The following is a 22,408-nucleotide window of genomic DNA, read 5'->3' on the forward strand; positions in this document are numbered from 1 at the left end:
TGAATACAGCAGATGAATCAGAACTTCCCAGCCAAGCTATAACAGTTTTTGCCTGGTCATCAAAGAAACATGCAGTCTTGCGTTATCCTGATGGAAGATTATGCATTTTCTGTTGACTAATTCCGGACGCTTTTTGTCGAGTGCTGCTTTCAAGTTGGTCTAATTGGGAGCAGTACTTGTTGGAATGAATTGTTTGGTTTTCCAGAAGGAGCTCACGATAGAGAACTCCATTCCAATTCCACCATATACACAACATCGCCTTCTTTGGATGAAGACAGGCCTTTGGTATGATTGGTGGTGGTTCATTTCACTTGCCCCATGATCTCTTCTGTTCCACATTGTGGCACAGTATCCACTTTTCATCGCCAATCACAATTTGTTTTAAAAATGGAACGTTTTCATTACATTTAAGTAGAGAATTGCATGTGGAAATATGGTCAAGAAGGTTTTTTTCACTTAACCTGTGTGGAACCCAAACACCAAAGTGATGAACATAACCAAGCTGGTGCAAATGATTTTCAGTGCTTGATTTGGATATTTTGAGTATGTCGGCTATCTCCCGTGTGGTATAACGTTGATTGTTCTCAATTAACATCTTGATTTTATCGCTATCAACTTCAACTGGTCTACCCGACCGTGGGGCATCGTCCAGTGAGAAATCTCCAGCACGGAACTTCACAAACCACTTTTGACACATTCCCTCAGTCACAGCACCTTCTCCATACATTGCACAAATCTTTTTCTGTGGTTCGGTTGCGTTTTTACCTTTCTTGAAATAATAAAGCATAATATGCCGAAAATGTTGCTTTTTTTCTTCCATCTTCAATATTAAAATGGCTACACAAAAATTCACCAATTTTGATATGTTTTTTTTTAAATGCACACTGATATGACAGCTGACACAAGATAATCTAAGAAAATTGTTTTGAATGAAGTTAAAGACAACTAAGCGCTATTGGAGCCATCTTACGGAAGAAAAAAAATGAAAATTTTGGCCAACCCAATACAACATCAAGAACAGTTTATGGTCACCACCAGGCAAAGTTCTTTTTCCGGCACTTACTTGAATGATCTGTATCTCTAGACTCTATTTGACTGCTGGAAACAGTGTTATCTGAGTTGATATCTTCAGTAGGAATTGGTGGTGGAGATAAAAGGGAAGAACTAAGCTCTATGAAGATGTGTTTTTTCCTTAAGCCAAGAGATACAAAAAGATAGCATTACAGACACATGATAGATGGCTTTTAAAACAATATTTATTTGGCTGAACCAGGTCTTAGTTGCGGCACATGGGATCTTCGTTGCGGCATGTGGGCTCTTTTAGTTGTGGCATAAGGGATCTAATTCCCTGACCAGGGATCGAACCCGGGTCCCCTGCATTGGGAGCACGGAGTCTTAACCACTGGACCACCAGGGAAGTCCCTAGAATGACTTTTTTTAAAAAACTATTTGTAAGTACACTTATATGTGTTTAAGCCTTCATTCTTTTTTTTAAAAAATTATTTATTTTATTTATTTATCTTTGGCTGCATTGGGTCTTCATTGCTGCACGTGGGCTTTCTCTAGTTGCGGTGAGCAGGGGCTACTCTTCATTGTGGTGCGTGGGCTTCTCGTTGTGGTGGCTTCTCTTGTTGCGGAGCACAGGATCTAGGAACGCAGGCTTCAGTAGTTGTGACATGTGGGCTCAGCAGTTTTGGCTCGCAGGCTCTAGAGCACAGGCTCAGTAGTTGTGGCTCACGGGCCTAGCTGCTCCGCGACATGTGGGATCCTCCCAGACCAGGACTTGAATCTGTGTCCCCTGCATTGGCAGGCGGATTCTTAACCACTGTGCCACCAGGGAAGCCCTAGAATGACTTTTTGAATAACTTTTCTAACAATTGTAATTATCTTTCATGTAATTCAAATAAAAAAAGCATACACGAACACCTCCTATGTGCTAGGCATTGCACATACAGAGATAAAAGGCCAGTTCCTTCTGTACAAGAAGTTCATGGTCTAGGGCAGTGATGCTCAAAGTGCGGTCTTTGAGCTGGCAGACTCAGCATCACCTGGGAACTTGTTAGAAAGGCAAATAATCAGACTCTGGAGGTGAGCCCAGCAGTCTGTTTTAACAAGCCCTCCCCCCCCCCGATGATTCTGATGTAGCTAACGTTTGAGAACAACTGGTGCAGGGATTTGTTTATATATACCTGAGTGTCCAGTCTTCCTTCTCACTAATGGCACAATTTGTGACTCTCCTGAACTATAGTTAATGCAAACCCGTGCCTCACCCCTTATTTAAATGATTGAAAATGGAAATCACTCTGAGCTCTCTGAACAATAAAGCCAAGTGTAGAAACCCTAGGAAAATCTTCTCCTTGCCCCAGGGCCAGCAAGAAAGGAAGGTGTGTGCTCTAGGCCTGTCTGAAGTGGCTCCAGTTTATCGTGGCAGAGCAGACAACATATGGAAATAAGTGTGAATGGTTGTTCGTGCCGTCCTGGACTCCATCTTGACACCACCTCACTAAAACCCAGTCTATGAGCACGGTCTGTGCCAGAGCCTCTGAGAGGAGGTGTCTGAGAAAAGTCAGTGATATCAGCCCTCAAACCCCATTGCAGGGCTCTTCATCCTCTATTCAAACTTACCACTTGGTTCAAAAAATAGAGGGATAGTTCTATTTTTAGTTTTTTTTTTTCCCCTGGGAAAACCAGAATTCAAAAAGAGTCATGTACCACAATGTTCATTGCAGCTCTATTTACAATAGCCAGGACATGGAAGCAACCTAATTGTCCATCGACAGATGAATGGATAAAGAAGATGTGGCACATATATACAATGGAATATTGCTCAGCCATAAAAAGAAACGAAATTCAGTTATTTGTAGTGAGTTGGATGGACCTAGAGTCTGTCATACAGAGTGAAGTAAGTCAGAAAGAGAAAAAAAATATCGTATGCTAACACATTATATATGGACTCTAAAAAAAAAAAGGTTCTGAAGAACTTAGGGGCTGGACAGGAATAAAGATGCAGACGTGGAGAGTGGACCTGAGAACACGGGGAGAGGGAAGGGTAAGCTGGGACGAAATGAGAGAGTGGCATTGACATATATACACTACCAAATGTAAAATAGATAGCTAGTGGGAAGCAGCCGCATAGCACAGGGAGATCAGCTCGGTGCTTTGTGACCACCTAGCGGGGTGGGATAGGGAGGGTGGGAGGGAGATGCAAGAGGGAAGAGATATGGGGATATGTGTATACGTATAGCTGATTCACTTTGTTATACAGCAGAAGCTAACGCACCATTGTAAAGCAATCATACTCCAATAAAGATGTTGAAAAAAGAAAAAAGAAATAGAGGGATAAATTGAGAACCAACTAAAATCAGTGTTTAGAGGATGTAACGATTCTTCCTTCCTGAGAGCTTCTACTTGACTTTGTCTTTCTTAAGACTCTGTCTCCTCCTTGCCTTCTAATTTGTTGTTTTCTATCCTTTTGCTTTCTTGCTTCTTAACTTTTCTATTTCCCATCGCTCAATTCAATCAAATCCTCCGTGAATACCTATCATGTTCCAGGCTCTGAACCAAGCACCATGAGATGAATGAGATTTAGTGCCTGTGAAACCGTGAGTAATCATTAGTCAAATCCATTTCACCTACCTTCACTAAGCAGGGTCATTTAAATTGTTTCTATAAAAGACTTGCATGTCCTCCAAGCAGCATGTAGTCTAAACAATAAGTTTGCCCAAGTTGTTTTCCCGGAACTTGGAGTCAGCTGTGTCTAGTTCAAGCTGACCTGGTTAAGACTGGGTAGGACCACTGGCCCTCCAGCTAGGCATGTGTGAGTGTCTGCTCAGTGACCTTGTGGTGTCAGAGGGCTGGAAACTCCACACTCAGGTCTTGCTAAGTGCCTCCATTTTTTCATGGGCAGCAGCTTGTAGCTTAGTTACACCTGTGCAGAAAGACTATTTACTACACTTTCTTCCAATCACCTTTCCCCACGCTCCCCACACCTCAGACCACCCTGTTTCTTTATTCTTTGTGCCATAAATACCCCAAGCCCCTTGCCGTCAGGGAGGCAGATCTGAGACTTGTTCTTCCTGCTTCTCACTTGGCTGCCTTGTAACCAAACCGGCTCTTCGCTGCAAACCCCTCCTCTCAGCGTTTTGGCTTGTTGGGCAGCGGGCAAAACGAACCTGTTTTGGTAACACCTGCTCGCAATAAGCACATAGTCAGCAATACTTCACAATCAGTCAGTCGCCATGGATGGCTGAACTACATGGCAGGCATTGACCTAGGTTCTGGGGGTTCACAAATGAACACAGCATGGTCCCTGCAATTAAGGAGTTTGTCAGTAGGAGGAGATGGGCACAAGTGAAATGTGATAAGAACTGCAGTGAAGGTAAGAAGGCTCAAAGAAACAAGAGCGGTGGACTCTATCTGAAGGAGCTGAGGAGGGCTGGAAGGAGAATTTATCCTTGGAACCGGGTTGGGGGGTGAGGGGGGTTGGACAAGGATGGCATGGGACAACATGGTGGGACCAGAGTAAGGGGAGAATCTCATGGTGTGTAGAGCGCAGGCTTCATGATTGAAGGCTAGGATGGAACAGTAACTGAGGGCTAAGTTGTGGCATATGCCACATGCCACAATGAGGAGCTGAGACCTGATTCTGTAAAGAGAGGTTCATCAGGGTTTTCTTTTTTTTTTTTTTTTTTTTCGGTACGTGGGCCTCTCACTGTTGTGGCCTCTCCCGTTGCGGAGCACAGGCTCCGGATGCGCAGGCTCAGTGGCCATGGCTCACGGGCCCAGCCGCTCCGTGGCATGTGGGATCTTCCCAGACCGGGGCACGAACCCGTGTCCCCTGCATCGGCAGGCGGACTCTCAACCACTGTGCCACCAGGGAAGCCCTATCAGGGTTTTCTTAAGCAGGGAAGAGAGATGTTCAGATACAGGCTTGGAAAGAACTGGGAAGCAGTGTGGAGAAAGGATTTGAGGGGATAAAAGCAAGGAGTGTTTTAATTATCACTATAACAAGTGACCCCAAACTTAGTGAATTAGAACAATGATGATCTAGTTCTCATAATCTTGTGAGTCAGTTGGGTGGCTCTTCTAGTCTCACCTGGGCTCACCCACATGGCAGCATTAGCTGATAAGTCAGCAGAGGGTTGGACAGGCCTCTTTATCCACATGGTCTCAAGGCCTTTCTCTCTAATCCTGAGTGCTGGGTCATCATTTAGCGTCTAGGCCATGTTTTCAGACATAGTGGTGAGAGCATTCCAAGAAGGCAAAAGCTGAAGCTTCCGATCTTCTCAAGGTCTACCTCAAAGGTTGCACGATGTCATTTCTACTGCAGTTGACTGGTCAAAGCCATGTGGGAGGAGACAGCACAAAGATGTGACTACAGGGAAGCATGGTTTATTGGGGGCCACACAACTAGGTTATTTTTAGGGAATAGGGAATAGACAGTGAGGGGCTGAACTAAATTAGCAGTTGTGTGAGTGAAGAGGAGCAGATATTTAGAAAACATAAGAATTAGTCATACCGTGGGACATTGTATTAAAGCTCAGATGAGAGTTATAGGCAAAGTGTAGTGAAAAACAGGTCACAGGTGTAGTGGTTGCTGTCGGTACTCCCTCCCCCATCCTATTCATCTGCAAATCTCCCATCCCGTAGCTGCTGTGCTGGCTGATAGCAACTCACAGCTGGCCCTTTCTCTGGAAAGTTGCTCCTGGCTGAACAGGAGCTGTCTTCTACTCCACCCCACGATTGAATGGCACAAGGTGCAAAAGGCCACCCCTTGCCTCTGGATGTTACAATGGTACAGTTTGTGTACCAGAGCTTTCCTGTGGGATCAGACCCAAGCTCGTCTCAAGTGAGATGACACCTTTGCTTAGCTGCCCCCCTGACCTATGCTACTTCCCTCGCTCCCCTTCTCCTGAGAGCATTCCCTGGATCTGCTTTTAGGAAACCCAACGTAAGAAGCAAGGAGAAAATATTCAGATAGACACTGGAATTTCTGATGGGCTTTGCTCCTCTATGCTTTCTTAGTTATGGCATTTTCTCTGTCTATTTTCAGTTTATGCTTCTCTCTCTACTTTCTGTCTTCTCCTGTATAAATTAGTTTCCCTTCTTCTTAGTTACAGATTTTTTTTTTTTTTTTGGCGTAGCTGGACAGATTTATTTAAGAATGCTTACATGATTCTTTCTGTGAGCCTGAATAGATCTGCAAAAGATATGGCCTTTACAGAAGTAAAGCCAACAAGTGAGGCTTAACTTAAAAAAAATGACCTCAGTCTTATAAAGTAATGGTTGTTCTGTGGACAAAGAATGTAGACTATGAGTTTGAAGACATGGCCCAGTAGACATCTGTTATTTTTGTCCTTCAGCATCCATCCACCCTCTGGCAAATAGCCTGATTCCTCCCCCCAGGGACCGCCCCCCTCCTTATTCCCTGGTCTTCCAGTGGGGTTGCATTTCTGATTCAGAGGAGAGCATGTAGTCTAGATATGAACTAGTCAGAATCTGGAGTCAATGACTGGCTCACAGATAAAGAGCTCAAGTCAGGCCAATCAGAGACAATCAGACTGGATTCATGGCTTTTCCTTGAGTTCTCAGAGAAGGAGCTTCCTGCTTTTTTCCGGTGGTTGTGAATCAGGAAGTATGTAACTCCAGGAGCTACTGGCAGCCATTGTTTGTTGTTGAGGGGAGACTCAAAGCCGAAGGGAGTCAACACAGAGGAAACAGAGCTAAGAAATAGACAAACTGGTCCTGATTGAATCACATGAGCTCCTAGCCGCACCTGGACTCCAGAGCTACATGAACCACTAATTTTTAAAGCTGGTTTGAGTTCAGTCCTGCCATTTTCTACCAGAAGAGACTTAAGCTCCAACTAAAACACATGGGATTTTTTTTCTTAATGAACTACTTGGTTTATTATACTCAGACATCTACTTTCTGTTTGTCAAACACGTGCTGTGGATATGAAGAGTTTATATGGACATTTAAGCAGGGCTGCAGCTTCTTAACTAGACTATAAATAAAGAGCAGACAGTGTTGGCCTAAATGAAGGAAGACTGGCTGGTAGGGGAGGAAAACACATGGATTCTTATGCTGATCTTGCCACAGAATCACCCTGAGACGGCTGGTGCAGCATCCAGCTTGTCACGTGGCCACTCAATTCTCAAGCACTTCTATGCTGCTGTTCTACTTGCTCCCTTGTTTCTATTGAGTCTTTGGATATTTTCCCCCCTCATTTCTTTTTAATCTCTAATCAAGTGATGGAGCTAAGATTTGAGACATTCATGCAAACAAAGCCCTTTTCAAATATGAGACCCTGGTTTTCATGTCTCTGGCCTCGTTTCAGATATTTAACCTCAAAGTGCACCCCAAACCTTACCACAGTACAGCCATGCACACAGGCTGTTTCACCAGTAATTTATGAATGTTGCACAAGTGACCATCAATTCACATATATTAATGCCTTCAATTCTTAGAGCAACCTTGCAGGGTAGGTATTACTGGATCCATATTACAGATGAGAATATTTAAGTTCAGAGTAACTTGCCCAGAAAAAAAAGCTAAAAGCTGGTAAGTGAGAGGATTCAAAGTGAGTTCTGACTCCATATACTTTGTTCTTTCTATTCCCTTCCAGGAGAATACAAGGCTTTCTACAACAGGTACTTTTGCACACACTTTCCCCAACCCTGAAACCTCTTTGAAGGTTCTCCGTGGGAATAAAGCTGCACATTCATTCATCCAGTAACTTAAGAAAAAATTAATGAGTGCCTACCAGGTGCCAAGAATAGTTTTAAATGCTGAGAATACAAAAGAGAACAAGAGAGAAAACTTTCCTTGTCCTCAGAGAGCTTACATCTCATTGGGGAGGACAGACAATAAACATGCCAACATGTGTATGTCATGTCAGGTGGTAATAAGTCCTATGGATTAAAAACGAAGCAGGGTAAGGGTGTTAGAGAGTGATAGAGTGCTATTTTAGATGGAATGTTCAAGGAAGACATCTTTGAGGAAGGACATTTGAACAGAGACCCAAATGGAGCAACAGAGTGAGGTATGCAGTTTTCCGGAAGAGAAGTGTTCTGTGCAGAAAATTTTCCACTACTGTGGAGTATCATCAGCTATAACTTTTATCTGGCTCACCATCCTTCTGCTAGATAGGATGTGGGGAAGCCCTGCAGAAGAAGAGCAGAAGCTCCAGTGGTGATGGGAGTGCCTGGGAATGAAGGGAGATAAGCAGATGCTGACCGCAGATGCTGACCTCAGACAGGAATCCGCTCTCTGGCCACCTAAATGCTATGTGGTAACCTGAAGTGGATCCTGGAATAGAGAAAGGACAGTGGCATAATTGGTGGGAACCTGAATAAAGTCTGCAGTTTAAGTTAATAATATTTACCAATGTTAATTTTCTTAGTTTTTTTTTTTTTTTTCGATATGCGGGCCTCTCACTGCTGTGGCCTCTCCCGTTGTGGAGTACAGGCTCCAGACGCGCAGGCCCAGTGGCCATGGCTCACGGGCCCAGCAGCTCCGCGGCATGTGGGATCTTCCCGGACTGGGGCACGAACCCGTGTCCCCTGCTTCGGCAGACGGACTCTCAACCACTGCACCACCAAGGAAGCCCAATTTTCTTAGTTTTGATCAATGTACTGTGATGTTAACATTAGGCAAAGCTGAGTGATGGGTATGTGGGAGCTCTGTACTATCTTTGTAACTCTTTCATAAGTCTAAAACTATTTCAAAATAAAAAGTAAAAAAAAAACAAAAAAATGCTAGACACTGTACACTGGAAACTATATAATATTACTGAAATAAAATAAATGAGGCTGAAATAAATGGAGAAATATACCATATTCATGAATCAATGGACTTCAAATTTTAAAAATACTGATTTTCCCCAAAATGATCTATAGATTTGATATAATCCCCCCAAATCACTGCAGATTTTGTGTATGGGAAATTGATGATTCTAATTTATATGGAAGTGCAAAAGACCAAGATAGCCAAAGCAGTCTTTAAGGAGAACATACTAGACTTACCATTACTAAGACAGTGATGATACAAGGGTAGACAGAGACTGGAACAGAATAGACCGTTCAGAAGCAGACCATATAAAGTCACTAGATTTATGCCAAAGGGAAAATAAAGTACAAGGAAAATAATGGTCTTCAGTAAATTGTGCTGAATCAAATTGGAAATCCACAGAGAAGAAAATGAATTATGATCTCTATCCTACATGATATGCAACAATCAATGCTATATGAATTGTAGGAAAACAAAATAAAGCTTCTAAGAGAAAACAAAGAAAATATTTTCATGACCTTGGTGTAGGCAAGTATTTCTCAAACAAGGTACAAAAAGCACAAACCACAAATTATGTGATACATTGGATTACATAAATAAGAACTTCTTTCATTAGAAGATCCCATTAAGAGAATAAAAAAACCAAAACATGAGAGAAGACATCTGGTGTTTTTTTTTTTTTTTTTTTTTTTTGCGGTATGCGGGCCTCTCACTGTTGTGGTCTCTCCCTTTGCGAAGCACAGGCTCCGGACGCGCAGGCTCAGCGGCCATGGCTCACGGGCCCAGCCGCTCCGCGGCATGTGGGATCTTCCCGGACCGGGGCACGAACCCGTGTTGCCAGCATTGGCAGGCGGACTCTCAACCACTGCGCCACCAGGGAGGCCCCATCTTGTATTTTATATAACTGACCAAGGATTGGTATCCAGAATATATAACTAACTCTTACAAATCAATATAATTCAACAGATACTTTCAGTACACAAAGTAACACGGATGAATATCACTAACATAATGAGTTCAAGAAGACAGACCAAAAAAATGTATATATTGTATGAATTAATTTTTAAAGTCCAAAAGCAGGCAAAAGTATTCTGTGTGCCATGCTGGTTACCTTTAAGGTGGCTATGTAACTGGAAGAGGCTTCTGGGATCTTGGTAATATTTTATTTTCTGATATGATATATATAAAGGGATGTATTCTTTTAGGATTTGTATACTTTAAAAAAATATTTTTATTTTTATTTTTGGCTGCATTGGGTCTTCATTGCTGCATGTGGGCTTTCTCTAGTTGTGGCGAGCGGGGGCTACTCTTTGTTGCGGTGCACGGGCTTCTCATTGTGGTGGCTTCCCTTGTTGCGGAGCCCGGGCTCCAGACTCATGGGCTTCAGTAGTTGTGGCACGCGGGCTCAGTAGCTGCGGCTCACAGGCTCTAGAGCACATGCTCAATAGTTGTGGCACACGGGCTTAGTTGCTCCACAGCATGTGGGATCTTCCCAGACCAGGGATCGAACCTGTGTCTCCTGCATTAGCAGGTGGATTCTTAACCACTGCGCCACCAGGGAAGCCCCAGGATTTGTATACATTTTAACATATATGTTATACTTCAATAAAAGTTTATTGAAATGCTATATGACTTAACTGGCAAGAAAAGTCTAAGTTGGGATTACATGAATAATTTTCTGGTGAACTGTTGAACTCAGTATTGTATTATGTACTGCTATATAACAATTATTCCAAAACTTAGTAGCTTAAAACAACAAACCTTCTCTCCCATGGTTTCTGAGGGTCAAGAGTCTAGGGGTGGGTTAGCGGGGTAGTTCTGGCTCAGAGTCTCTCATAAGGTTGCACTCAAACTGTTGGCTGGGGCTTTAGTCGTCTGAAAACTTGACTGGGCCTGGAGGATCCACTTCTCCCCTCATTCACCTCTTTGGCAGGCCCCAGTTCCTTGTCAGCTGTTGGCTGGGTTCTCAGTTCCTCATAATGTGGCCCTTTCCATAGGTTGCCTGAGTGTCCTAACATCATGGCAGCTAGCTTCCTCCAGAGTGAGAGAGGTGAGGGAGAAAGAGAGTCCAAGATGAAAGCCACAGTGGTTTTTTTTTTTTTTATAGCCTAATTGTAGAAGTGACATACCATCACTGCTGCTGTATGCTGTTGGCTACATAGATCAACCCTAGCATGGTGAAAGGAGACTACCCAAGGGCATGACTGCCAGGAGGTAGGGATCCTTGGGGGCCATCTTGGGGACTGGTGCCCTTGCCCATCTTCCTCACCACCTCTTACTAGATTATTTGTAGAAATTCTAAGATTCCCAAACTTCCTATTTCTATTGTTACAATTTCTTCAATATGCACAAAATTCTCCAGCTGCTTTCAAACTGGTGACCTCATTGGAAGAACTTGCTGGTAGAGGCTCAGAGAAACCTGGGAAGGGGGACAAATTCTCCCATTGCTGTCCCATGGGACATTTGCACTGTGAAGATGGCCTTTCATGCCTGTGATTACAGAAATTCCAGCAGGCCTCCTCGTCCCTATTACCTCAACATAACTTCTTTTGATCACCAATGGCTGAGATTCCACCAGTAGAAACCTACACCATTAGCAAGAGATGTTGTTTTCTGGCCAAATGCAGGTACATGATCAGAACATTACAACAGTGTTTCTCAGTCTTGGCTGCTCATGATAATCCCTTGGGAAGAGGTTAAAAGCATGAATTCCTGAGCCCACCTAGACCCACTGATTCAGATCTTCCAAAGGTAGGCTCCCAGGATCCATATTTTGAGAAAACTTCTTAGGAGATTCTGAGTTAGCCAAGCAACAAATCCCGCAGTGGCGCTTGAAAATCACTGATATATACCATTAATGTATGGGATTTCAGAACCTTTCCAGAGAGTGAGTTTCAGTGAGGGGAAGCCATTTGTTCACAAAGAGCCCATTTTCCTTTCTACCTCCATCTGCTCAATGTACTGAGTGAGATAATGCTTCTTGGCCGCTTTGAACGCTTTGTGGTCTCAGTTTGGTTCCCATCACGTCAGCTCTGAAGGTGGAGTGGATTGTCAGCACCATGGGCTTCTGAGTGGAGCCAGAGAATCAACTTTATCCTCCTCAGCTTCAGACTCTGCTGTGTGAATCCAGTCTAGGAGGGCCCAGAGAATTAGGGTTGAGAGCATGGCCATCCCTTGACACAGCCAGATGTTTCCTCTTTGGCAGTAGAAGGACACAGTGCCTTCTAGAATTCCCACTTAATATACATGAGATTACAGTTTGTGGACTGGATGAATCTAGAGACTTTTCTCACCTATGGGAAAATACACAAAACATGTGAAAATCCTGCAAAGCACATTCTAAACACAAATGTTTGTTTTTTCATTCATTCCCTTGACGAACATTTACTGAGCATCTCTGACCTTCCCTTCTGCTCTCTTGCTTTCTCCATTCCAGCACACTGGCCCCGTTGCTGTTAGTAGAACAAACCAGGCACCCCCCTGCCTTAAAAAATGTGCTTTACCTGATCCTGGGCCGAGAACACTATTAACCAGGTATCTGCTTGGCTAACTTCCTTCCCTTCTCCAAGTCTTGTTCAAATCCCACCTTCTCAATGATGCTTAAGCTGACCACTTTATTTAACACTGCAAGGAGCTTCCCTTTTTGACCTTGCTCTACCTTTTCCTTTTTCGATGGTGCTTTTCATCTTTTAACATACCATGTACTTTATGTTGATCATTTATTGTTTGAGTTCTTGCTCTTGCATGTAAGTTTCGTCAGGTCAGAAAACTTTGTTTTGTTCACCAAGCATCCCAAGGAACTAGTACAGTGGCCTGGCACATAAAAGACACTTGATAAATATTTGTTGAATTGGTAAGTTGGTACTGGAATAGTGGCAAACAATACAAATGTGACCACTGCTGTCACAGAGCTTATGATTTATTGCAGGGGACAACGAACAATTATAGAAATGCTTATTTAGTGATCATCGTGAGCTAGGATGGAAATATATGGAGTTCTATAAGAGAGTGTATGAAGGGCCCGACCTATTAGGGTGTTAGGGGTGGTTTACTGAGGGAGAAATATTTAGCTGGAGACCAGGAGGTTGAGTGGAGAAACCCGGCTGAAAGAAGGAGGGAAGGCAGAAGAAAGAACCGTGAATCTACTTGCATCCCAGATTTCAATTAGTTTACAGTAGCCTAGCTTCTTCTGACAACTGAGTATGCCCATAACAGCCTCATCTGAAGGTGCCTCTCTTTTCTCTCAAAGCAGCTATTCAATTAAGTTTCAAAGAATCTGTAAACAATTTCCTCCACCACTGTGTGAACATCTGAACATTACTGCAGAACATTTCTCCTGCTATAGATGGATATTCTTTGGTGATTACATTCTTTATCTTCTAAACTTCTCCTTAATCAGATGAAAACACATATAAATAAATGTTTCTAAAAATTCAGGGATCAGTCCATTGAATAAAGTAAAGCTTAAGTGTGCTTGGCAATAAATTGAGAGTTTCAGAGATGTTGTCTCAGAAACAAAACCAAATAAAGGCTGAGGTAAAAATGCATCATATGGAGATCAGAACCTCAGTTGATGAGTAATTCTTCAGGTATTCTTCCAAGCACTTGAAATAAAGCACTTTGCACAAGGCAACTGATAAAAAGCTCTGTGGGGATTCCAAGGTCAAAGTTATAACAGTTGATCACCGGCTAGAGATCACCTGACTGCATAAGGCAGCTTTTTTCTTTCTCAGGAGAACAAACACATTTAAAAGAAAACACACACGTATGGAATACTGAGTAAGTGGTAAACACTGTGAAAACGATTAGTAAAGCTCATGAACACTAACAGACCTTGAATATTCACTTGTTGACAAGGATGTGGAAAAAAGGGAACCCTGTGCACTATTGGTGGGAATGTAAATTGGTGTAGCCACCATGGAAATCAGTATGGAGGTTCCTCAAAAAATTAAAAATAGAACTACTGTATGATCCAAAATTTCCACTTCTAGGTATTTACCTGAAGAAAGCAAAAACACTAACTCAAAAAGATATATGCACCCCCATGTTCACTGAAGGATTATTTACAATAGCCAAGACATGTACACAATCTAAGTTTCCATCAACAGATGAATGGATAAAGAAGATGTGGTACATCTATATGATGGAATATTACTCAGCCATAAAAAGGGAATTCCAACATGGATGGACCTTGAGGGCATTATGCTAAGTTAAATAGTCAGCTAGACAAAGACAAATACTATATGGTCTCACTTATATGTGGAATCTAAAGAAACAAAACAAAACAAAAACAAAAAACCCAGCTTATAGAGAGCAGATTGGTTGTTGCCAGAGTCAGGGGTAGAGGTGTGGGCAAAATGGGTGAAGGTGGTCAAAAGGTACAAACTGCTAGTTATGAAATAAATAAGTCATGGGGATGTAATGTACAGCATGGTGACTATAGTTAAAAATACTGCATTGCATATTTACAAGTCACTAAGAGAGTAAGTCTTAAAAGTTCTCATCATACACACAAAATCGTAACTAAGTATGGTGACATATGTTAAGTGAACTTGTGGTGACCATTTCACAATATATACATATATCAAATCATTATGTTGCACACCTGGAACTAATATGTTATATGTCAATTATATCTCAATAATAATAAAGAATAAGAAAAATTCACTTGTTAACTCACCTCTGGGAACTCAACCTTGGAACTGGAAGCAGGAGGAAAAACAACATCCTTTCTGGAGCTCTGTGTTCCCAGCTTCAGAGATGCCCCTGTGATCAAGCCACAGATGAGATGGTACCTGAGAACCAGACTTAACGCTTACTGGAGGAACATGTAAGTCCCTCCCCAGAGGACTTTAGCTCCATTAATAAAGCCTCTGAGGACTCAGTGTTCTTTTTGCTTTGTTTCTATTTTATTTTGTTTTTGCTCAGTTAGCCAGATTATGGAGAGGAATGCATAACTTCACTTGAGGCTTGTGATGGTTGTGATCGTTTCAAAGGAAGCAGTAACTTTATTTCAGGATTTCTCTCTATATCAGTCAGGAAAAGCTAGGTTATGCTGCTGTAACAAACAAGCCATAACCTCAGTGGCTTAAAACAATTTTTCATGTAAGATTACATGTCCATTTTGGATTGGGCAGGAGGGATTGGCTCATCATATCTAGGAACTCCTGCTCTCCTGCTGATGGAGCAGCCATCATCTCGAACACTGTGGGTCATCAGACTAGGGGGAAAAACTGGAGGGTTTTGCACTGGCAATTAATTGGTTATAACTCATTGCCCCAAACTAATTACATGACCCCACCCAACCCCAAGAGGAATAGGTGGTACAATCTTACCATATTCCTGGAAAGGAGGAAAACAAGAAATATTTGGCAAACAGCTTTAATAGCTATCATGCCAAACCTTGACTTGGCCATGTATTATTGGGTGTAAAACCCTCTCTGAAACACATGAGAGTACTTCTTTGCAAGGGTCAAAAAGAGCCTGGAAATTGCTGTCCTTCTGGTCTTAAATGAGAAAGTATAAGTCTCTGCTGAGTCATGGAGGGAGTAACTGAAGGGGAATCATGAATCCACATCCTGTTATACCCCTGTTACTTTTATTTCTGATGAAGACGTGTTTTTGTCACCCATCCTTTTCTTTAATACACATACTACACTAATTTTAGCCAGCTGCATCTATCAGGCTAGACTTAGTTTTGCTGTGGTTATAAATAGTCTCCAAATCTCACATCCTAACTGTAACAAGTTTATTTTTCATCCATGCTACTCTCCACTGTAGGTATGTATATATCTGCTTACCGCAGTCACTCAGAGACACAGGAGTTCTGAGACTGCATCACCACGTGTGTTTCCACATCACCCTGCAGTTTGAAAGTGAGGTGGTGACCCCCCAAACCACTCTTCAAGTTTCTTCTTGGAAGGGACACACATCACTTAATGCTCAAAATTCACTGGAGACACCAACTCACATGGCCATATCTGATTTCAAGAAGACAGGAATGTGCAATCCTACCATGTGCCCAGAAAAGGGAGAAACCAGGAAAAGTTGGGGAGCAACCCCATAGACTACCCCACCAACCAGACATGGAACAAAGGTTAGAAATCCTCTTGGATGGAATTGCTACAGTAATCTCTAGGCAGCCCAGGATTGGTAACTAATACAAGCAGCTGAGCAGTTAAGGAAGAACTTGACTTTCCCAAAGCATTGTAAAGTTCAAAACTATTTTCTTATTCCTTCTCTCTTTGGCGAGATAAACCAGGCATGAGTTATTATCCCCATTTTAAAGAAAAGAGAGGCTCCGAGAAATGACATGCTTTTCCAGATTCCACACTGCTTCAGGTGACAAAGGCAGACCAACCACCAGAGCTCCAATTCAGAATCATCTCCCATCCCTCTGTGCCAGCCACCACCTGGGTACATCTTCGGGCACCAGCGACTCCTGAGCCCCAATCTGTATGCTAAAGTAAGGCGTGATGTGGGAGATTGGAGTGAGTGGCTAGAAAGCAATAAGACTGGCAATTAGTTTGGTGTTTTAAGTAAAAAGATGCCTTGTTCATCAAAAACAAAGAATGCAATATTACTCTTAATATAGACTTTTTGACTATATAAGCAATATATGGTCATTGTAAATATTTGGAAAATATTAAACATATTCAGAAAAAAATTAAAATTATCCACCCAGATTTCAATACTTTTTTTTTTTTTTTTTTTTGCGGTATGCGGGCCTCTCACTGTTGTGGCCTCTCCCGTTGCGGAGCACAGGCTCCAGACGCGCAGGCTCAGCGGCCATGGCTCACGGGCCCAGCGGCTCCGCGGCATGTGGGATCTTCCCAGACTGGGGCACGAACCCGTGTCCCCTGCATCAGCAGGCGGACTCTCAACCACTGCGCCACCAGGAAAGCCCTCAATACTGTTTTTGAAAAGCTCCTTGTTCAAATGAAAATTCTGGGCCTGTAAAAACATATGAAAGAAACCCAAGTGTACTCACCATGCAGCTTTAGAACAAGTCATCATTGTAATTGCAGTTGAAGCCTCCTCCTCTGTAGCTTTCTGATCCTCTCTCTTTCCCTCCAGAGGTAACCAGTATCCAGGATTTGGTGTTTATAAAATTTTCTGCATGTCCTAATGTCAACTACATATGAATATACTCATAAAAATTTGCTCATGTTTTCAAATTTTATTTAAATGGCATCATACTATACTAACTTTTGGCAACTAGTATATTTTTTTCTCTGAATATTATGTTTTTAAGAGTTATCCAGGTTGACACTAGTTCATTCATTTAACTGCCTAGAACCACACTTCTCAAACTTTTATAGGCACAAGAATCACAAGGGGATCTTGTTAAAATACAGATTCTGTTTGGGTAGGTCTGGAGTTCTCAGGTGGAGTGAATGAGGCTGTTGAGGAATCACATTTTGGGGAAAAGGGCTGTATAGTATTCCTTTGAATGCACATGGCACAATTTATTCATCTAGTCCCCTGCTGATGGACTTTTAGCTTGTCTGTAAATTTTTTTTTTGCCATTACAAACAATGTTATGGTGAGCTTTTTTGTTTTTTTTGTTTTTGCATCTCTCTTGGTACACCTGTGCAAGAGATCTCTACCTTACAGACGGAGGAAAGGAGTTCCTGGGTTATAGACCTGCAGCTGTTCAATTTAAGTCCTGCTGAGTTGCTCTCCAAAGTTGTAGTCCCAACTGATCACTACCAGCAGTTCAGAAGAATTCCTTTTGTTCCACATCCTTGCTGCACATGGTATTGTCAGCGGTGAGTTGTTTTTTCATATATTTATTGGACATTGACTTTTTTTTAACATCTTTATTGGAGTATAATTGCTTTACAATGGTGTGTTAGTTTCTGCTGTATAACAAAGTGAATCAGTTATACATATACATATGTTCCCATATCTCTTCCCTCTTGCGTCTCCCTCCCACCCTCCCTATCCCACCCCTCTAGGTGGTCACAAAGCACCGAGCTGATCTCCCTGTGCTATGCGGCTGCTTCCCACTAGCTATCTAGTTTACGTTTGGTAGTGTATATATGTCCGTGCCACTCTCTCACTTTGTCCCAGCTTACCCTTCCCCCTCCCCATATCTTCAAGTCCATGCTCTAGTAGGTCTGGGACATTGACTTCTTTAGTCTTTCTTCCAATCTTATGTGGTGGGTACTCTTTTCAGTGTGTAAGTCAAAAATACAATTTTTTCACTTTACCCAAACACAATTGAATTTTAATTTTGAACTTGTATTTTGCTACGCTGGTAGAAAATGAATCTTGCTCAGTTTGGGGTTCTCTCACCACTTCTTCCCCCTGAGTTTAAACCTAAATTCCAGGAGGTGTATGTAGTTCCAGGGGATTGGGAGCAGGCTCCGCGTCCCTCATCTCTATGTTGACAGTGAGTTGTTCTTTATTCCTTCAACCTGGCTCTACTGTGCCAACTTTGAGTGCAGCTAAACTATCTGCTTTTCTTGCCATACTGGGTGAAGAAACATCTGAAAGGCTCTCTAAAGACCCAGGGGCCTAGATTCCTTAGGTAGCAGTTTTCTCCCTGAGCTTTTAAGGGGTCTTCTTACTAAGGATATCACACTGCCCATCCAACAACCCCCTTCTGGGACCCATTAACTCCCAGCAACTGTCTTCTTTTTGTCTGTTTTGCCAGTCTTTACTGGTCCCCTAAAGGTGTATACTTTTTTTTTTTTTTTTTTTTTTTTGCAGTATGCGGGCCTCTCACTGTTGTGGCCTCTCCCGTTGCGAAGCACAGGCTCCGGACGCGCAGGCTCAGTGGCCATGGCTCACGGGCCCAGCCGCTCCGCGGCATGTGGGATCTTCCCGGACTGGGGCACAAACCCGCATCCCTTTCATCGGCAGGCGGACTCTCAACCACTGCACCACCAGGGAAGCCCCAAGGTGTATACTTTTGGAAATGAAAGTCAGGAACACTCCTTTGGTTTTTCTTTCAGTCAGTCACATCCTTCCCCTGAAGCAATGGGAAAAGAAAGGCCTAGCTGCATGAATGGAGGGAAGGAGGAGGGAAGGGGAGATTGTGGCCATGTGAAATGGTGCAGCCAATTTAGAAAACCATTTGGCAGTTTCTCAAAAGGTTAAACATAGTGTTACCATGTGACTCAGCAATTCCCCTCTGGTGTGTACACCCAAGAGAAATAAAAATATAGGTCCATATAAAAACAAATGTTCATAGCAACATTATTCATAGTAGCCAATAGTGAAAATAACCCAAATGCCATCAGCTGATGAATGGATAAATAAAATACTTTGTATCCATACAGTGGAATATTATTTGGCAATAAAGATGACTGGTGTGCTGGTACCTGCTACAACATGAATGAATCTTGGAAACATACAAAGTGAAAAACGCTTGACACATAAGACCAGGTATTGTATGATTCCATTTACATGAATGTCCAGAATAGGCAAATCTATAGAGACAGAAAATATATTAGTGGTTGCCTAGGTCTGAGGGGAAAGGGATTGGGGAGGAATGGGGAGTGGCTGCTAATGGGTCTGGGGTTTCCTTTTAAGGTGATGAATGTTCTAGAATTGATTATGGTGTTGGTTACACAACCCTCTGAATATACTAAAAGTCATTGAATTGTACACTTTAAAAGTGTGGATTGTATGGTATGTGATTTATATCCCAATAAAGTTGCTAAAAAAAAAGTGAGCCAATTGAAAACATACTGGTTGCTCCCCACCAAATGATGTATTTTCCAGCTACATGAACATCATATTTATTACAGATATTTAAAAAATTGGAAGCAGATCCTATATACAGGTTATCCTACTTTCCCTCCTAAATATGTATTAGACACCTACTTTGATCCAAGTACCATGGTGGATGCTGTGGAAATACAAAGAAGGGTAAGGCATGTCCCTTCCTTTGAGAAGCTTACAATATGATTGTTTCCATCCGCTTGACTTCTAGCTGCTGTGGTCTACAGGTGGTATCAATTATTTTTTTCACCTGTCCAAATTAAGATTACAAACTTTACTGAGTTGAGAGCAGCAGTTAAAATAATCAAGAGGTTAGAAGAATTCTGTAAGAAGTCATACTAAAAAGATTTAAACTTTTCAGTCAGTAAAGACAGATGTGGAGAGGGCTAAGTTGCCTTGAACTGAAATGTATGCTCCAAGTCTAAGAATTCTCAACTTTGCAGCCTTTGAAGAATCCCTGTTGCAACCTATACTTATTAAGTCAGACTCTGGGGGTGAGATACAGGCATAGGTAGGTCTTTAAAATGCCCCACTGGATTCTAATATGCATTTTGGAAACTATGGGCTTAGATGCTTGAACCAAGTGGTTTGTTGTGAATAAGGAAAAGTGTTACAATATAAAGAAGAGGGGCAATTAACTTGGGGAATGCATTACCCATAAAAGAGTATGTCTGGAAGGTTAGGCCATACTCAGTGTGACTTGCCTGGGTGAAATGGTGATGTAAGTAGGTAATGTGGCTCCCAATAGCACGTTTGTGACAAACAGCAGTCATAGGACATAGGCGTTTACAAAGCAAGAACTAGAACCTTAGGTTAGAATCCATAAGAGGCAATCATCAGTCCATTAAACTGGAAAGGCTAAGCCAAAAAAAAAAATGTGTTGAAGGATGTTCAAGGAGAATTGAACAGGAGGAAGTAAGAGAAGCAAGAACTTCAGGAGTTAACTCCTTGAATGCTGAGTGATGACTCTATGTGTGCCCCAAGGTAATTTGGCTGGGTCAAAGGTGGAAGTGTTATATGACTGAGTTAGGTTTATGAGGACTTGTAGGCTATAATTAAGGGCAATTAGAGATATTTGGGACCTAGCAATACCTTTTGGGCTTAGATCATGAAGGGCAACAACATTATTCCTTGAAACAGTCATGAGTCTCCACTCTTAAAAACAAAATATTGGGCTGAATGGGATTGCCCTCTGGTCTGGCTCAGTCATTCCAATGTTCTAATGTCTTACTTTTAATTTTCCATTTTTAAAAAAAAGGATTGATTGATAAGATGAGAAGGGGAAGAGAATTATGACTGGTAGTCTTTGTCCACCATACGATAGAAGCAGGGACAAATGTTTCTGTGTTTGCTCAAGGCCCTATGCTGAACAGGATGCACTATAGACATCATGGCCTTTTGCAAAGCATTATTCCTTTAGTAGCAGTGGAACTGAACACAGATGTCAACCTCCATATGATTGTGGTCTTGGCATTGGAGTTAGAGTCTTGGCACTAGGAGCTATTTCCTGTTGCAGGAACCTGGAGGAACCACTTCCCTGTTATGTTTCAACTGTCGAATTCATCTATCTTCTCTTCCAAAGGATCCATAGAAGCAGGCTAACTCGGTTGTGGCGAAACCCCACCCAGGCTTTTTGGACTGATAGGCAGAATTTCCCCTGGCAGATAGGCTGTCTGCAAAGCAGGAACAGAGCATGCATGGGGAGGGCCCAAGAGAGGGTCTAATCACAACACTATGGAAGACTCTGGCATTCAGCTGGAGACGCCCAAGGGCATTTGGTTTAGAACCAAGTCAGAATTTACTCAGCATCTCTGAAAAAACTCTAAACTGAATATCTGAAGCTGTCTTACAGGGGAGCCATTTGATAGTTCATTTCTTTCTTTGATTGCATTTTAAAGTACATTTTAACCCAAGTTCCAATTCCTTGTAGGATTCAGCCCTTGTACTTTGAAAAAATGAGGGTATTTGAGATTTTAAAACCCATGTGCTGGGAAAGATAAGGAGTCCCAGAATTTTAGTTCTGCTAACACTGTCATAAGAGAAGATTGTAGCTTTTGCAAAAGAAAATGGGTTTTTGGTTGGTTTGATTTTGATAGAATGGATTGATTATTGATATTAAAGTTGGAGAAGGGCGAGATTTTGATATGAGACACTGGACTTGTTTTGTTTGTTCTAATATCTCTTTATTTGGCTACTGGTCAAATAGCCAAATTTGAGCTGGAAAAACAAAGTTGTTGTTAAGGGTTGGAATTGTCTCAATTTTGTTCTTACTTTTATATATGTGGACGCTGTTTGATTAAAGCAGTTGCACATTCAGTTTATTTTCTTAAAGTTTGTTATAGACGTAACCAAAGTTCTGCAGATTTGTAAATAAATTATATCTAACTGTACATAACCTGGGTTACATTCCTGGGTGAATCATATCAACATTGGCAGAACGTTTAAATAAACATTCTAGAGAAGGTTAAACAGAGGTTAAACAGTTTATTCTCCCCTTCATACCAAGTTCCTTAGACGTTTGAATTCATCCTTAAAGTTTCTATTTGACTCAACAATTTCAAGAACAAAAAATTTCAAGATCAATCTAAGTAAAAACTATTAATATTCTTTGATATGAAACATGTTAATCTTTCACTAATCACTCAATTGAAACAGATCCTTAAAAAAAATCACTGCTCCCCCCAATGTTACAATATAAAATATGTTTGCTGAAGAGATTTTCTCACTATAACATCAACAGGAGTTTCAACTTTTAATAAAGTTTATGGGTAGAGTGGACATTGAGGTAAAAGGGTTAAATAAATGAGTTAGAACGTTGGAATTCCTTTGTGTTTCTAGTGAGGCCCAGCATCCCTAACTTCTTTCTATAGTAGACTTTATCCCT

This window comes from Mesoplodon mirus, assembly GCF_964341445.2.
Source record: "Mesoplodon mirus genome assembly, chromosome: 2".
Classification (NCBI taxonomy): domain Eukaryota; kingdom Metazoa; phylum Chordata; class Mammalia; order Artiodactyla; family Ziphiidae; genus Mesoplodon; species Mesoplodon mirus.